Raw genomic sequence first — 15872 nt, 5'->3', positions numbered from 1 at the left:
TTAAAACTGCAAACTCTTGGAATCGTTAAAATGGTGGTTATCTCAGGACAGGGTGGAATAAGGTTGGCCTGGGAAGGGGCATGAGCAAACATTCTGGGGTGTTGGAACATTCCACAGCTTTATCTTGGTGGTGGCTGTGTATACACAGATATAGACGTATGTGAAAATTCAGTGAACTGGAAGGCTTCTGGTTCCCGGTTCTTCATGTCAGGAGCTTGGAATTTGCCACTCCATCCTTTTGTTTTTACTAAAAACAGGTAAAAAGCTGAACAGACTGAAAAAGCAATAACTCTTCTTAGATCCATAAGAGAGGGGAGGACACAGGGCAAACTGCTGCCCTCAAGACTGGAGAGACAGGTAGGAGAATAAAGGGAGTCACAGCTTACTGGAGCAGAGACTCCTGAAAGGAAACCGCCCCAGGTATGGGGATGCCTTTTTAAATACAACATCAAAGACAAGATCCATGAAAGAAATAATTGATAAGCTGGATTTCATTAAAATTAAAAGCTTTTGCTCTGCTAAAGACAGTACCAAAAGAATTAGAAGACAAGCCACTTACTGGGACAAAATATTTGCAAAAGACATATCTGATAAAGGACTGTTATCCAAAATACACAAAGAACTCGTGAAACTCAATCATAACAAAACAAAAATCTAATTAAAACACAGGCCAAACACCTTAACAGACACCTTATCAAAGAAGATATACAGACGGTAAATGAGTATATGAAAAGATGCTCCACATCATTTGTCATCAGAGAAATGCAAATTAAAGCAACAACGAGATATCACTACACACCAGTCAGAATGGTCAAAATCCAGAACACTGACAACACTAAATGCTGGCAAGGATGGGGAGCAACGGAACTCTCATTCATTGCTGGTAGAAATACAAAATAGTACAGCCACTCTGGAAGACAGTTTGGTGGTTCTCATAAAACTAAACATAATCTTACCATATGTTTCAGCAATCAAGAACCTAGGCATTGGGCTTCCCTGGTGGCGCAGTGGTTGAGAGTCCGCCTGCCCATGCAGGGGATGCGGGTTCGTGCCCCGGTCCGGGAAGATCCCACATGCCGTGGAGCGGCTGGGCCCATGAGCCATGACCGCTGAGCCTGCGCGTCCAGAGCCTGTGCTCCGCAACGGGAGAGGCCACAACAGTGAGAGGCCCGCGTACCAAAAAAAAAAAAAAAAAAAAAGAACCTAGGCATTTATTCAAAAGAATTGAAAACTTATGTTTACACAAAAACCTGCACATGGATATTTATGGCAGCTTTATTCATAGCTGCCAAACCTTGGAAGCAAACAAGATGTCCTTCAGCAGGTGAATGGATGAAAACTTTCCTACACCCGGACAATGGAATATTATTCAGGGCTAGAAAGAAATGAGCCATCAAGCTATGTAGTAATGCAGGAGTCTTAAGTGTATATTACTAATTGAAAAAAGCCAATCTGAAAAGGCTACGTACTATATGATTCCAACTATATGACATTCTGGAAAATGTAAAACTATGGAGACAAAAGATCAGGGGTTGGGGGGTTGGAGAGATGAATAGGCAGAGCACAGAGGATTTTTACAGCAGTGGAAATACTCTGTATAATATTAGAATGACGGATATATGTCATTATACATTTGTTCAAACCCACAGAATGTACACCACCAAGAGTGAACTCTGAAGTAACCTATAAACTTTGGGTGATTACGATGAGTCAATGTGAGTTCAACCTTGGTAAAACATGTACCATTCTGGTGAACGATGTTGGTGATACGGGAGGCATGTGTTGGGGTAGGAGGGTTAAGGGGAATCTCTATACGTCCCTCTCAATTTTGTTGTAAACCTAAAACGGTTCAAAAACTATGAAGTCTTTTAAAACGTCATTGAACTGTGAACTTGAGAGCACTTTACCATGGGTATTTGACAACTCAATAAAAAGATTTAAGCATCAAATAAAAATGTCTGGCCCTATCTCAGATGTTTTGAATCAGAATCTCTGGGCAAAGGGCATGTGAATCTTCAATTTTAATAAGCACCCTCGGATGATTATAATGTACATTGAAGTTTGAGAACCACTGATATAAAAAAGCACATTTTCAATATTGAAGACCAAGAAAAATAATCTGAAATCAAAACCATCCCAGAAGCTGTGAGATAAATGCCACATAAATACCAGTTTTCATATATTCTGAAACCTTAGAGCTTTGAGTCAAGCAACCAACATCTGTTTCTTGTGCTATCTGATAGGTCTCTACATGCAGCTCTAACATAAAAATTGAAATGAGCCGTTGGGAGGTGAGGACCCACAGAGAGGCTGCAGCAGGGCTCTGCTCTTAACAGTCACCTTGTGGCCAGAGCCTCAGGCTGCACTGCTCCTCTCTTCCAATCTGATAACGTCAAAAGCTGGTCAAGTTACTGGGGGTTGAATTACAATGCAGTGCCATTGGGAAGAGCACTTGTCAAGAACCTACCTCCTCCCAAATAATCAGGGGTCTGTTTGGAAAAGAAGAAAAAGGATCTGCCTAATGGAGCTTTTTGAAAGCTGAGATAAAAAGACTTTCTTCCGTGTTACTGCCTGCAGAGTGTCATGATTCCAAATGAAAAACTCTCTGGCTCACAAACAGATGCTCTAATGTTTGAGTGAATGAATCGGGAGAGTATTTAGAGATCATCCAAGATCTCTGCAAGGATTTGTTTACACAAGGCTCCTTTGGCTTTAGCATGACTTTACACTGCATCGTTTTCTTGCAACATTCACTGCGGTGTTATTAGGGATGTATGCAGGAAAAGGCGAGCTTGCCTTCAAGGGCATCGTCTGCCTGCATCTCTGCAGACTATGGGAGAATACATAACATCCACTCCACTGTGGAACAAACCACAAGACTCCGGTTACCCACCTCTTGCGTTTTCCTTTTACAGTTCTGGACATGTGTAGCACACTTTTTATAAAACGGGCCCCAACTGAACAAACGTTTTCTGGGCTGCAAATCGAATGAGAAAATGCAAATCTAGGATCTCCCTGTGGACAGTATGGCTAAGGTTACAGTGAAAAGTGATCCCCGGCACAACTTTCATGACTAATCCTCTTCATCTATATCCTCTTTCCCCACTCACAATAATCATGTCCTTCAGTTCATGCCCCACCCATCAACAGCACACCTGTTAGTGCAAACCTATAATAACAGAGGGTAGGTTTTCCTGGGGAAATGGTAAAATGACTCAAGGTATTTATCTGTTGGCAAAACTGTGCTTCCTTCTGAGACTGTTGTGTGTACACAGATATTTCTCCTCACATGAATCACAGCATTTTCCAGCTGGAAAAGACCTTGAAGATAATCTAGGGAACCTTCTCGTTAATAGATACAGAAACACAAGGCCAGAAAGCAAACCTACTTCAGGTTATAGAACCAGTTAAGAATAAAACCTGAGCTTCAGTTACTATCCTTTCGCCAAACCAGTATGGCCTCGATCAGACTTGGTCAACAACTCTCAGTCCTTTTCTTTTTTTTTGTTTTCTTTAATAGACAATTTTTTAGTGCAGTTTTATATCTGCAGCAACATTGAGTGGAAGGTACAGAGATTTCCCATATACTGCCCTGTCCCACACACGCCTCCAAGTCCTTGTAAGTTTCCCAGTAACTCTGGACCATTCCATGGAGGTTAAACCAAGTTAATACCTTTTTTCCTCTATATTTGTCAGATATTTTTACAGAATGAGATACCAGACAGGAGATGATATCCTATCAGAGTTGCATTAGGAAGAACTTCACAAATGTTCCCATTCTCCTGCAACCAAAATACATTTGTTTACTTCTCCCCAGCAACTAATCCTACTCCCTCCCTCTTGGTTATGGGTCACGCCTTCCATCAGCGATATTACACTTCCTTCCTAAATTCTGGAATTTCTCCACCTCTACTTTTCTGGGACCCATCGCACATAGTCTCTTTTAGTCCATAGCACATCTGTTGACTATTTTGAAACAATCCATGTCTTTTTCCCAATGTTTATCATCAGTTTTCTCACACAAAAACATTGGGGCACTTTGGCATTCTTATTAGTCTGTGGTTGCATTTCAACCGTCTCCTACAAACTGAATGACAAAAATGTCCACAATATTCAAGAAGTTGAACATTTTCATCATGCCCCATTGTCCCAGGCAATGAAAGCACATGTTCAGGATGAGTCATTCCATTTCCTGCCAACAATAATTGGCAGGCATACTGTGGCTTCCTTCAGTTCATCACTTCTTAGTGTCAGCCTTAAAAATTTAAATCTTAAATCATAAGAGTTTATGATCTTAATCAATCTGCAATTATTATATGCAAATGCCTTGTTTCATCTGTTGACAGAGATACATGTGAAATATTTAAGCAATTCAGAAATTGCCAGGTATTGATAATATGTATCTTAGCCTCATTTGCTTTTTAATAAGCATCAATGTGGCTCATGATACTTTCAGATAACCTAATTTAAGATGCGAATCTTAAACATTTTCCTGATGAAATATCCTTCCAAAGTTTCACCAGTGTTAGCTAGTTTATATAGTACTGTACTTCAGTTTTGATGAATGGAAAAGTCAAAACAGCAAGCCCAAGGTCATGAGGCATTAACAGGAGAACAAGGACTAAAATGTGCATCAAGGTCACCTAACCAGTGATTCAAAATCTAGCAACAGATCTTGAAATCTTTCATGATAGATCCCTAAACTGTCACCACTACACTCCCTACTTAACCAAGCTCCCCCTTCATTACCTTCCACGCTGCTTTTCCTAAGGGTTCCCGGATATTAAGTGGAGTGTTCTGTCTCACCCAGACTCTCAAGACCCTCATTTTAGCATCACCCAAGGTCTACTCCTCCTCTTTTCACTCTCCATTCACAAAGTGATATAGCAAGGAAATGGATATGAGCCACAAAAAAGGCTAGAGCTCCTTGACCTAGGTCTTCCTGTTTTTAATTATTGCAAAGAGAGGCAGTATGATTTAGTAGAAAGAATAATAGATTTGGTGTCAGTAAACCCAAGATGAAGTCTGGTTCTGTCACTTTACAGCTCTGTGACTTTGAAAAAAGTCACTGAAGTGAATTAATCTTACAGAGCTTCACTTCTCCCATCTCTTACCAGTGTGGGTATGGCACACTGGTTCACTGTGATTTGCAAAATCCACTGAATGCACTTTTTAAATGCACTTTTAGTGTTATATGAATGTAAAAGAGTGTGATGCTGGATACCTCTAACCCTGAGGGCAAAGTGGCACTAAAGGGCTTATAGGGCTTCAGTGACTCCTGTACAGAAAGCTGATAATCATGTCCTAGGCCCATGATCTCAATTTTTTTTTTCCCTAAAAGTCTTCATTAGGAGAATAGAGAATGAACCAGTAACTGGGCTAAATGAAAGAAATTTATTTGAAAATTTATTTCTACTTTTTAACCCATGTTTTATTTTAAGAGAGTTTAAATTTCCAGTGAGATAAAATGGATGCTTTGGGGGCTTCCCTGGTGGTGCAGTGGTTGAGAGTCCGCCTGCCGATGCAGGGGACACGGGTTTGTGTCCCGGTCCGGGAGGATCCCACATGCTATGGAGCGGCTGGGCCCGTGAGCCATGGCCGCTGAGCCTGCGCGTCCGGAGCCTGTGCTCCGCAACAGGAGAGGCCACAACAGTGAGAGGCCCGCATACCGCAAAAAACCCAAAAACAAACAAACAAAAATGGATGCTTTGGGAAGATGTGACACATTCACCACATTTTTTTTTATGCCCTCTGGAACTGCACCCCATGGTGCCCTTGTGTCATTAGTTGTGGCCTTCTGCCTTTCCTCATCTGTATTTCCATGGGAAGTTATTAGAGCTATATTATAGCCCTCTGTTTACTGGTCTTCCTCCTCCAGACAGGCACTTTGGTTTCTTTCTTGTATTATCGCTAGAGCCTAGCATAGTGCTTGGTATATTGCAAACATGCTATACACATTTGCTGAATGAATCAACTAACTTCCTCTTTTCAAGGATATGTTTTGGGTTGGTTGATAATTAATGTCCTAATTACTATTGATTTCCACTGATAAAAATAAAAAAGACAAAATGAGAGCTTTGAAAGTTAACTGGTTAGACGTAAATCTAAGTCCAATGCTGGCTTTCAGTTCTTCCATCCAATGCCCCAGCCATCTTCCCTGGTACTCAACAGCCTGACGCTCAGTAGAGGTGTTCATTTCATCGCTACTGGCCTGTCTTTGCGTATGAACAGTATTGGTGGTTTATTCTGCCATTTGATTTCTATAAGCCTCAATTATAAATATAAGAAACCTTGCTCCAGTCCTTGTTCCACATTCCACAATGTCTGTTTCACACACACACAAATTTCCCTTTGAAACCAATGAGCATTCTGTGCCAAAAGATATCATGGAGATGAGGGAAGAAGACAGGGAGAGGAGAGAGGGAGAATCAGAGTCACCATCTGTTGACAATACTCATGTGTAGAGCCAGTTTTGAAGGTTAATGACATGTCACGCATCCTCTAGCGTCTGGTAACAAAAATAGGCTGCTCTCCCAGAATTTGATAGAACAGTTGTTGCTCCGTGGAAGATGTAACATGTCAGCCAGCACTCCAGCAGGGTCCAGGAAGGCAATTCCTGCCAAAAGCTGGATGAAATTTAACAGTGGTCCAGGAAAAACAACTTTTACCAAAATTCAAATGTGGAAGTGATCACTTTTCCCTGAGACCAATAAAGGGGCTATAGAGCATTGACCTTCCCAAATGACCCTGCATAATGGGTTGTTTTTTTTTAAAGTGCCATTGAATTTCATCAGGAACTCTTCAATATACATCTACTCCTTTCTCTACCTATTTTCAGGAAGAAAATAAGAAAACGTTTGTTGTTTTTTTTAAAAAAATATATTTATTTATTTTTTGGCTGCAACAGGTCTCAGTTGCGGCACGCAGGATCTTTCATTGCGGCGTGCGGGCTCTTCGTTGCAGTGCGCGGTCTTCTCTCTAGTTGTGGTGCGTGGGCTCCAGAGCATGTGGGCTCTGTAGTTGCAGCATGCGGGCTCTCTAGTTGTGGCTTACATGCTCAGTAGTTGCGGCATGTTGACTTAGTTGCCCCGCGGCATGTGGGATCTTAGTTCCCTGACCAGGGATCGAACTGGCACCCCTTGCATTGCAAGACGGATTCTTAACCACTGGACCACCAGGAAAGTACCCCCCCTCCAAAAAAAAAGGGTTTCTAAGACTATAATAAAAATGGGTCCAAGGGTTTACCAAGGGTCCACCCATAGTTTCTTCGGGTGGTTAAATTATTGGCATTGCAGCTGATCCAAGGAAAATCTGGGTCTCAACTTCATCGACAGCCTACTGGTTAATGACTCGCTTTGCTGTTTCATCAAGAATTCACCCAGGTGAAAGGCTGTACCTTCTCAAATGTAATAGCATGCTTTCCCCACATCGCATCTGGGCTCTCTTTAATTTTCAAAGCCCTGCTGAGCAACCTTTGAAAATCCAGGCCCTTTACCACCTGGCGCTCCCAGGGTGTCTTGAGAGGGGGCAGCTCTGCCTATTTTGCTGTTAACCTAAGAACAAACTGTCTGGTCCCAGCATGGAGTACAGAAGATTGACCAGAGCTTGTATAAAGGGACAGAACAGAGAAACTGGAACGCTCCCAAGCTCCTCCAGATCATGTCTTCATAGTGTGACATCATTGTTCTGTTTGAAGTAAAATTTCTGGACTTTAGCTCTGCCTAACTTCAAATATAAGTGTAGAATACAAAAAAAATTTAAATGATTGCTTGATTACTTGCCAGTTTGAATATATCCAACCCTCTCTTATTTATGAGCAGACATACTGTAAGTAGCTCTTTGCAGGAAACCGCCCTCAGCATGAAGCCCCTTTGTTTGTCACTGTAGCAAAGCTGTATCGTAACAAACTTTTTTTTTTTTTTTGCGTTACGCGGGCCTCTCACTGTTGTGGCCTCTCCCGTTGCGGAGCACAGGCTCCGGACGCACAGGCTCAGCGGCCATGGCTCACGGGCCCAGCCGCTCCGCGGCATGTGGGATCTTCCCGGACCGGGGCACGAACCCGCATCCCCTGCATCGGCAGGCGGACTCTCAACCACTGCGCCACCAGGGAAGCTCACGTAACTAACTTTTAAACCAGGCAGCCCCACGCTTTACTCATCTCCGTTCCAAGCACACTTTTCAAATCTTTTAATCACACAATACCTTGCCTAACTTGTCGGTTCTTTCTGACAAGAAGAAGAAATGAAAGAATCAAAGAAGTAGAAATGAAGAATAGGTAAGTAAGAGATGACTAGGTCTCTTCCCTAGCTTCCCCTTCAGTAATCTCCTGAACAAATTGTGCGACCAAACTGTGTGAACAAGATAACATCTAGCGGAAGATCATACCAGCCTGCATGCGGTGGGGGATGGCAATGACTCTGACCCCCCATCTCAATGATTAACTGAGATTACTTCCCTTCCTCCCTTCAAAACTTTCATGGCCGAGTGGAATCTTGGGAGGTGGTTTTTGGGGGACACTGAGTCCACCATCTCCCCAGATTGCTGGCATTCTGATTAAAGGTGACTTTCCAGTCTATCAACATTTCTGAGTTTTGATTTTGTAAGTAACGAGCAACAGGACCCTATTTGGTAACAATACAAGTTAAAATTTGGGTACTGAAATGATCACTTGCACAGAAGTTAGGAGATGTGGGTTCATTTTCAGGCTTTTCTTGTGCGCCTTTGTGTAAATCATTTAACCTCTCTGGGCCTCAAATTCCTCAACCCTGAAATTAAACTCAAGATAATAAATGTGTTTTCAGCCACTGAAAACAGGAGGGAATTTGTCTAGATCAGTACTGTCCAGTAGAACTTCCTGCAAAGAAGGAAATGTGCTATCCAAGCTGGTAGCCACTAGCCATATTGAGCAGCACATGAAATGTGGGTACTATGACTGAGGAATGAATTTTTAATTTTATTTAATTTTAATCATTTTAAATTAAAAAAAAAACACATGGTCAGTGGTTGCTATATTGGACAATGCAGGTTCAATAATTTCTAATTTGATGATTTCTAAACCTAGCTAATGGCCCACAATGAATCTTTCTTGTTATTTTGCCCACCCTGAAATTTACTTCATAAATTATTTGGTATATATTAATAACTAATCTTTATCAGTGGAGTAATTAATCATTCTAATAAAAAATGGAATCCCTACATGAGCAAGATAAAACATATGTGAAAGACTTTTATGAATTCTAAAATACTACACAAATATAAAGCATTACTAATAAACTATCACACCTAACTGCGCACCTTTGCCGAGTGCCAGCTGGTATATACAGACTAAGAATTCTTCTACTTCATAGCCCAGACCAATGGGAATTCCTTAATGGAACCCTGTGGTAGTCCTGAAAACACACTTTCTGAGCACCTTCTTCCACTGACATTTAAATAAACAAATTTTAGATTCCTTTTCTCTCCTAGTGCATTAATCAAGAGTTTCAGCCTGTATGTTGCCATAACCTATGCAAAAAATGATTTCTATTAATTATGTAATGCCTTACAACAGTTGAATGAGTGCATTTCTTTTGCTTCTAAGCTTTGCCTCACACCTGCAAAACTCATTAAACATTGACCAGAGGAAGTCCAAAGGGGGGACTCACCAGAAGCTCCCACTTTGGCCTGTGCCTGCATTTGCCTCTTTTCACCTCTGTTTAATCCTGTTCATCCCCTTGGTTTCCTCTCACTGACCTTCAGACTATATTCTAGCCCTGCCCATGTGGCTTCCAGACTGATGCTCTTCTCGGGACCACAACCCTCTCCATTTCTTCTCTATTCTGTCATCTCCCCACTCTTGGCACATCTGCTCAGTTCTGTACACTCTGACTATCCCCTTTAAGATGGCCCTGAGATTTTCTCCTGGGTACTGACCCAGTGGGCAGCTTAAGCTAGCACAGCTTAGAGACCACGCCTCTGGCCTCTTCTCAGCTCTCCAAGGTCCAGAATCCAGAGAATGGGTTTTGATTGGAAGGAAAGGCCTCTCTTACCAATTATTTAAGAACAAATAATTTCCCATTTTATCTTATTTTTAAGTGATTCTAGAGTCTCCTATAAGGTATATGGTTCATAGTTTGGAAAAAGTGATTTTTTAAAATAGCTTTATTATATGTATAACTGACCTGCAATAAATGACACATATTTGAAGTGTACAATTTGTTAAATTTTGACATACGTATACACCCAAAAGCCATCAATACAACCAAGAAAATGAGTATATCCATTACCCTCAAAAGTTTCCTATGCCCCTCTTTAATCCTTCACTATCACCCTTACCTGCCGCCCTTTGTCCTGGACTCAGGCAATCCCTGATCTGCTTACTGTCACTAGAGGTTACTTTGCATTTTCTAGAATTTTAAATAAATGGGCTCATACAGTATGCACTATATTTTTCTCTAGCTCCTTTCTTTTTATTAATAAGTAGTGTTTATTTTAGGATACACCATAAAATGGATCAATTTATTATCCATTCGTTTGTTGATGGACATTTGGGTTGTTTCCAGTTTGGGCTATTACAGATAAAGCTTCTATGAACATTTATGAACAAGTCTTTGTATGAACACAAGGCTTCATTTCCCTTGGGCAAATACCTGGGAGTGGAATCACTGGATCATACAGTTCTTTAAGAAATTGCCAACATTCAGCATTCTCAATTTTTTTAAATTTTAGCTGTTCTAATAGGTAAATGATGGTTCACTGATGCTTTGTTTATTTACTTTTTATTCCTTTTTGTCTTTATCTTTCATTTTGGACACTTTCTATTGCAGTGTCTTCCAGTTCACTAGTCTTTTCTTTTGCAGTATCTAATCTACTGCTAATCCCACTACAGTGTGTTTTTCATCTGAGACACAGTTTCCACCTACGCAAGTTCAGTTTGGGCCTTTTTTTATCTTCCAGCTTTCCTCTAGCTCTTGGACTATGAAATAGTCTTTCCTCTAGCTCTTACACTATGAAATATAATTATAATAACTGTTTTAATGTCCTTGTCTGCTAATTCTAATATCTAGGCCAATTCTATCTTGCTGTCCTCAATATGGGTCATATCCTCCCACTTCTTTGCATGCCTGGTAACTTCTTAATAGACGCCACACATTTTGAATTTTCCTGTGGTGTGTGCTGGATATTTCTGCATTCTTATAAATATCTTTGAGTTTTGTTCTGAGACACAGTTACATTACTTGAAAACAATTTGATACTTTCAAGTCATATTTTTGAGATTTATTGGGCAAGACTAGAGCAGCACATTTAGTCTTGGGTTAATTATTCCCCACTACTGAGGCAAAATCTTTCCGAGTACTCTATCCAGTGTGCCGTGAATTATGTTTTCCAATCTGGCTGATGGGAACAGTACTATTCCCAGTCCTATGTGAGCTCCTGGAAATTTCTTCCTAATCTTTTTGGAAGTTCTTTCCACAGCCAAGAGTAGTTTTCTCACACACATGTGCTCATCAACATTCTGCTTAAAACTTAAAGCTCTGTAGGCCTCTGAGCTTCTTTCCTTTGCAGTTTCTCCTCTCCAGAACTCTGCCCTGCAAACTCTGCCTTTGTCTCTCCAGCCTGTCAGTTCCATCTCCCCAACTCACAGGGTCCACTGGACCAACCTGGGTTACCCCTCCCTACACAGCAACCTGACAACTCATTCAGAGCAGTAAGCTGGGGCAATATTATTGTTTGATCCCCACCTTGCAGGTATCACTTTCCTTAATTTGCCTCATCTCCAATGTCTTAATAACCTTTGTTTCATATATTTTCCTGTTTTTTTTTTCCTCATTGTTTCAGGGTGAAGGGTAAACTTGGTCCCAGTTTCTCTACCTTGACCAGAAGCACAAGTCCATTATTTCTTTTTGAAAATTATTTACTTCTACCACACACCCTCAATATGAGGAGGAGAAACAAACAAAAAATAATTGTGTCCTTACAGGAAAGTTTATGAGTTAGGTTAGGTCTACCCTGGCTACCTAGACAGAACAAAGCTTCAGTAGGAAAATGGGAGAAACTGACTGGTCCTTCTACAATGTTTAGACCCAGAGGTGCACAACTTTCTGGAACAGGGTCACATAGAGAAAGACAGTCAGAGAAAAAGCTGCTTCTGAGGAGAGATTGTTAGTCCATGGGATTGTGAGTTCACTGGAGAATAAAAGGAGAATATGGAAAGGAATTCACATTTCATTCATTTAAAGCTCCTCCCTTTTCTTCTCACTCTCTAACTGCAGCTTCCTTTGGTGCACTGAGCAGTCTGAGCCTCTCCTGCCCTTGTTAATGTGCCTTTGCTCTAGTCTCTAGCTAATCTCATGCCCTTCTCCCATTTTTTTCCAAGCCAAACCTCTTGTCTCTCACATCATTTCTCTTACTCAATTAAAGAGGTGGGCAGGAGTTGTTCCAGGAAAGCTGCCCTCCATTATAGGTCAAAGGGCATCAACCTTGAGGGAGAGGACAAGACTGTCCAGGACCTTTATCAATTTAGAGGGCTTAGTTGTAACTGGTGATGATTTTCTGATTAATTTTTTTTTTTTTTGTCGAGTGGATGTGAATTTTAGTGTTAACCTAGAAACATGTGCCTTCTGGGATGGATAAATTAGGAGGTTGGGATTAACATAGACACACTACTATATATAAAATAGATAATCAACATATGTATATGTATAACTGATTTACTTTGTTCTAAAGCAGAAACTAACACATCATTGTAAAGCAATTATACTCCAATAAAGATGTAAAAAAAAATAGATAATCAATAAGGACCTACTATATAGCACAGGGAACTCTATTCAATATTCTGTAATAACCTATATGGGAAAAGAATCTGAAAAAGAATAGATACATGTACATGTATAACTAAATCACTTTGCTGTACACCTGAAACTAACACAACATTGTAAGTCAACTATATTCCAATATAAAGTTTTTTAAAAGAATATAAAAAAATAAAAACATGTGCCTTCTAAGTACCCACATTTAGATAAAGGTAAGACTGAAAAACAGATAATACCTTACTTATGTCAGGTAGGAAAATGAGATTCCAAATAGTGTCTTTCAACTGATCAGTTTTGCACTGACTTCAATATTCACTCTACTCTGACACCACGTCTTTTATCACAATTGTGTAAAACTTATGACAGAGAGTTAACAGAGGTAGAGTAAAACTCAGACGAAACACGAGACATTCTTGAATTAATGGAAAGATGCCATAGGTCAGATCACATTCTCAAAACCCAGCTCCACGCATTAAAAGGTCATAATAAAATGACTAACACACAGCAAACATTAGTTCTGATTGCAACACTGGAACTATAAAAGAATGACACCTTTTGATCACAAAAGCATCCGGTAAAAAAGTACAGAGGATTTTCTCCTCCTGGAGTCATCACAAATTTATTTCTGAATAGGACTATTGGGCATAGAAACAAACGGCTAAAAATTTAGTCCCAAAAGGTACTTGGTATCATACAGAATTTTTAAAACTTGATTTGAAACTAGTTTCATTCAAACTGATTTATATGTAGACAGAACCAATGCTGTAAGATATATAGATAAATTATAGATGGATAGATACATAGATAATCCTCAAAATGCCATTATTTTCACATTATTTTCTTCTTTGCATTTAAAAGTATATTGGGATAGTAGGAAACATCAGGGGACACGCAGAGTCTCAACAACAGCAGCAAGAGACAGGGTAATGTTTGATTTAGAGCGGTGTTTCTCTAAGTATGGTCTGAGGAGCACACCCATCATAAGCATATTGAGCGCTTGTTAACTATGCAAATACCCAGGCCCCTCTGTACATATTAAATCAGAACCTACAAGAGTGCAGCCCGAGATTCTGCATTTTAACACACTTCCCTAGTATTCCTTCTTCACATTAAAACTTAGGAACTCCAGGTTTCAAGCACAGACTCTGGAGCCAGACTTCCTGCGTTCAAAATTCTAAATAGGCATATTATTCTGCATCAGTTTCTTCATCAGCCAACTGGAGGTGACGATAACAGTATCTAGCTCATAGGGTTATAAAAGAACTAAATGAGTTACATAGAAAGTCATCAGAACTGCGTTGCGCACGATATAAGTGCTACCTATACAAACGCAACAGGCATAACTAAGTCAACCAGCCTCCATACTACTACATCCGGTAAGTACAGGAGCTCAACAGGAACACAATATTAACAATGAGTTATGAGGAGTAAAAACACAAGTTGGACTCACATCATTCCCTTTAGCTTATCGTTTGCGGGTCCTTCGTTGTGTTGTATTTTGCTTTTATTGGCAAAAGACAAGCTTTTGTGAAGCTGTCCCTTGCTGCCCTAGAAGATATGGCAGCACCAAGTAATTCTCCTTTATCTGTAACCAAAACTTCAGTGCTCTCCCTAAAGTTCTAGCGAATCCCTGGGCATTGTCCTCCCCATATAAACACCATATGCCTCTGAAGGAAAAAGGATTCTTCATTCAGCTCTTGTCTTGTCAAGATGCCCTGGCTAACACAGAGATATCCTGGTTGCCTACCTGCCCTCTGGACCTTACGTGACTCAGGTGTTCCAACCTCACTCATACGGTCAGGATTCATGCTGGCTCAGCTCCACGGTTTAAATTTTAGTGTACGTGCTGCTGAAGTAAGCACAACTTCACAGTTTCTGGCAATGACTAACTCTTGAGAAAAATGGGTGGAGAAGATTCTGAATAAACAGGGTTCAGAAACTGTTCTTGTAAGTCCTTGGTTCAGACTGGATGGAGAGAGAAATATAATAAGCCAGTGAACGCTGTCCAATTTTTTAAATAAATTTATTTTTGGTTGCGTTGGGTCTTCGTTGCTGCGCACAGGCTTTCTCTAGTTGCGGCAATCGGGGGCTACTCTTCATTGAGGTGCGCAGGCTTCTCACTGCGGTGGCTTCTCTTGTTGCGGAACACAGGCTCTAGGTGCACGGGCTTCAGTAGTTGTGGCACGTAGGCTCAATAGTTGTAACTTGCGGGCTCTAGAGAGCAGGCTCAGTAATTGTGGCACACGGGCTTAGCTGCTCTGCAGCATGTGTGATCTTCCTGGACCAGGGATAGAACCCGTGTGCCCTGAACTGGCAGGCAGATTCTTAACCACTGCACCACCAGGAAGTCCCCAATGTCCGATTTTTGATTCTACAGTTTCATATCCACTGCAGGTCAGGATGTGACACATGGGACAATGAGAAGTCTGGCAAGGTATGTGCCAGTCTCTTCTGAACCTGTTTCAAATTATCGGCCTCCTCCAGACTCCTCTGCTTTTCCATTCAGCCTGGCCTCCCAGGTCCATGACTTCTACTTCTCTCTAGCTCCCTTGTCCCTCTCTAAACTCAGTCCCATCCTTAATCAATATAAATATCCACTATGATAAAGCCCAACTTCCTTACCTTCACCCCAAAGCTGCATGTTCTCCACTCTCTCCTCTCTACACGCCCCAAACATACTGAATTGCTTACAGGTCCCCAAAAATGCCTCTATCTCTCTCCTTGCAGATTGTCCCATATGCTGTGCCTTTTCCCTAGGACATCTTTCTCTCCCACCTCTGCCCCACCCATTACTCGACTCATGCCTACTCATTCTTCAGAATTCACCTAAGGCAACACCTCCTCCAATGTCTTACCTAATCCAGACCCTCCCAATTACACATCAGTCAGACCCTCTTCACATTGTAAGTCCCACGTATTCATTTGTCTTTTCTTCTGAACTCTTAAATCCTTAAGGAACCATGTTTTGTTCATTCTTGTACCGCCAGCCCCTAGCAGAGGGGTTTACACTGGTACGCCACTCAATATCCATCAGAGACAAGTATGTGGCACAGTGACCATGTGTTTGAGAGCGCCACGGCT

The sequence above is a fragment of the Lagenorhynchus albirostris genome, chromosome 11 (genome assembly GCF_949774975.1).
Source record: "Lagenorhynchus albirostris chromosome 11, mLagAlb1.1, whole genome shotgun sequence".
Lineage (NCBI taxonomy): Eukaryota > Metazoa > Chordata > Mammalia > Artiodactyla > Delphinidae > Lagenorhynchus > Lagenorhynchus albirostris.
Note: the sequence above shows the minus strand (reverse complement) of the source record.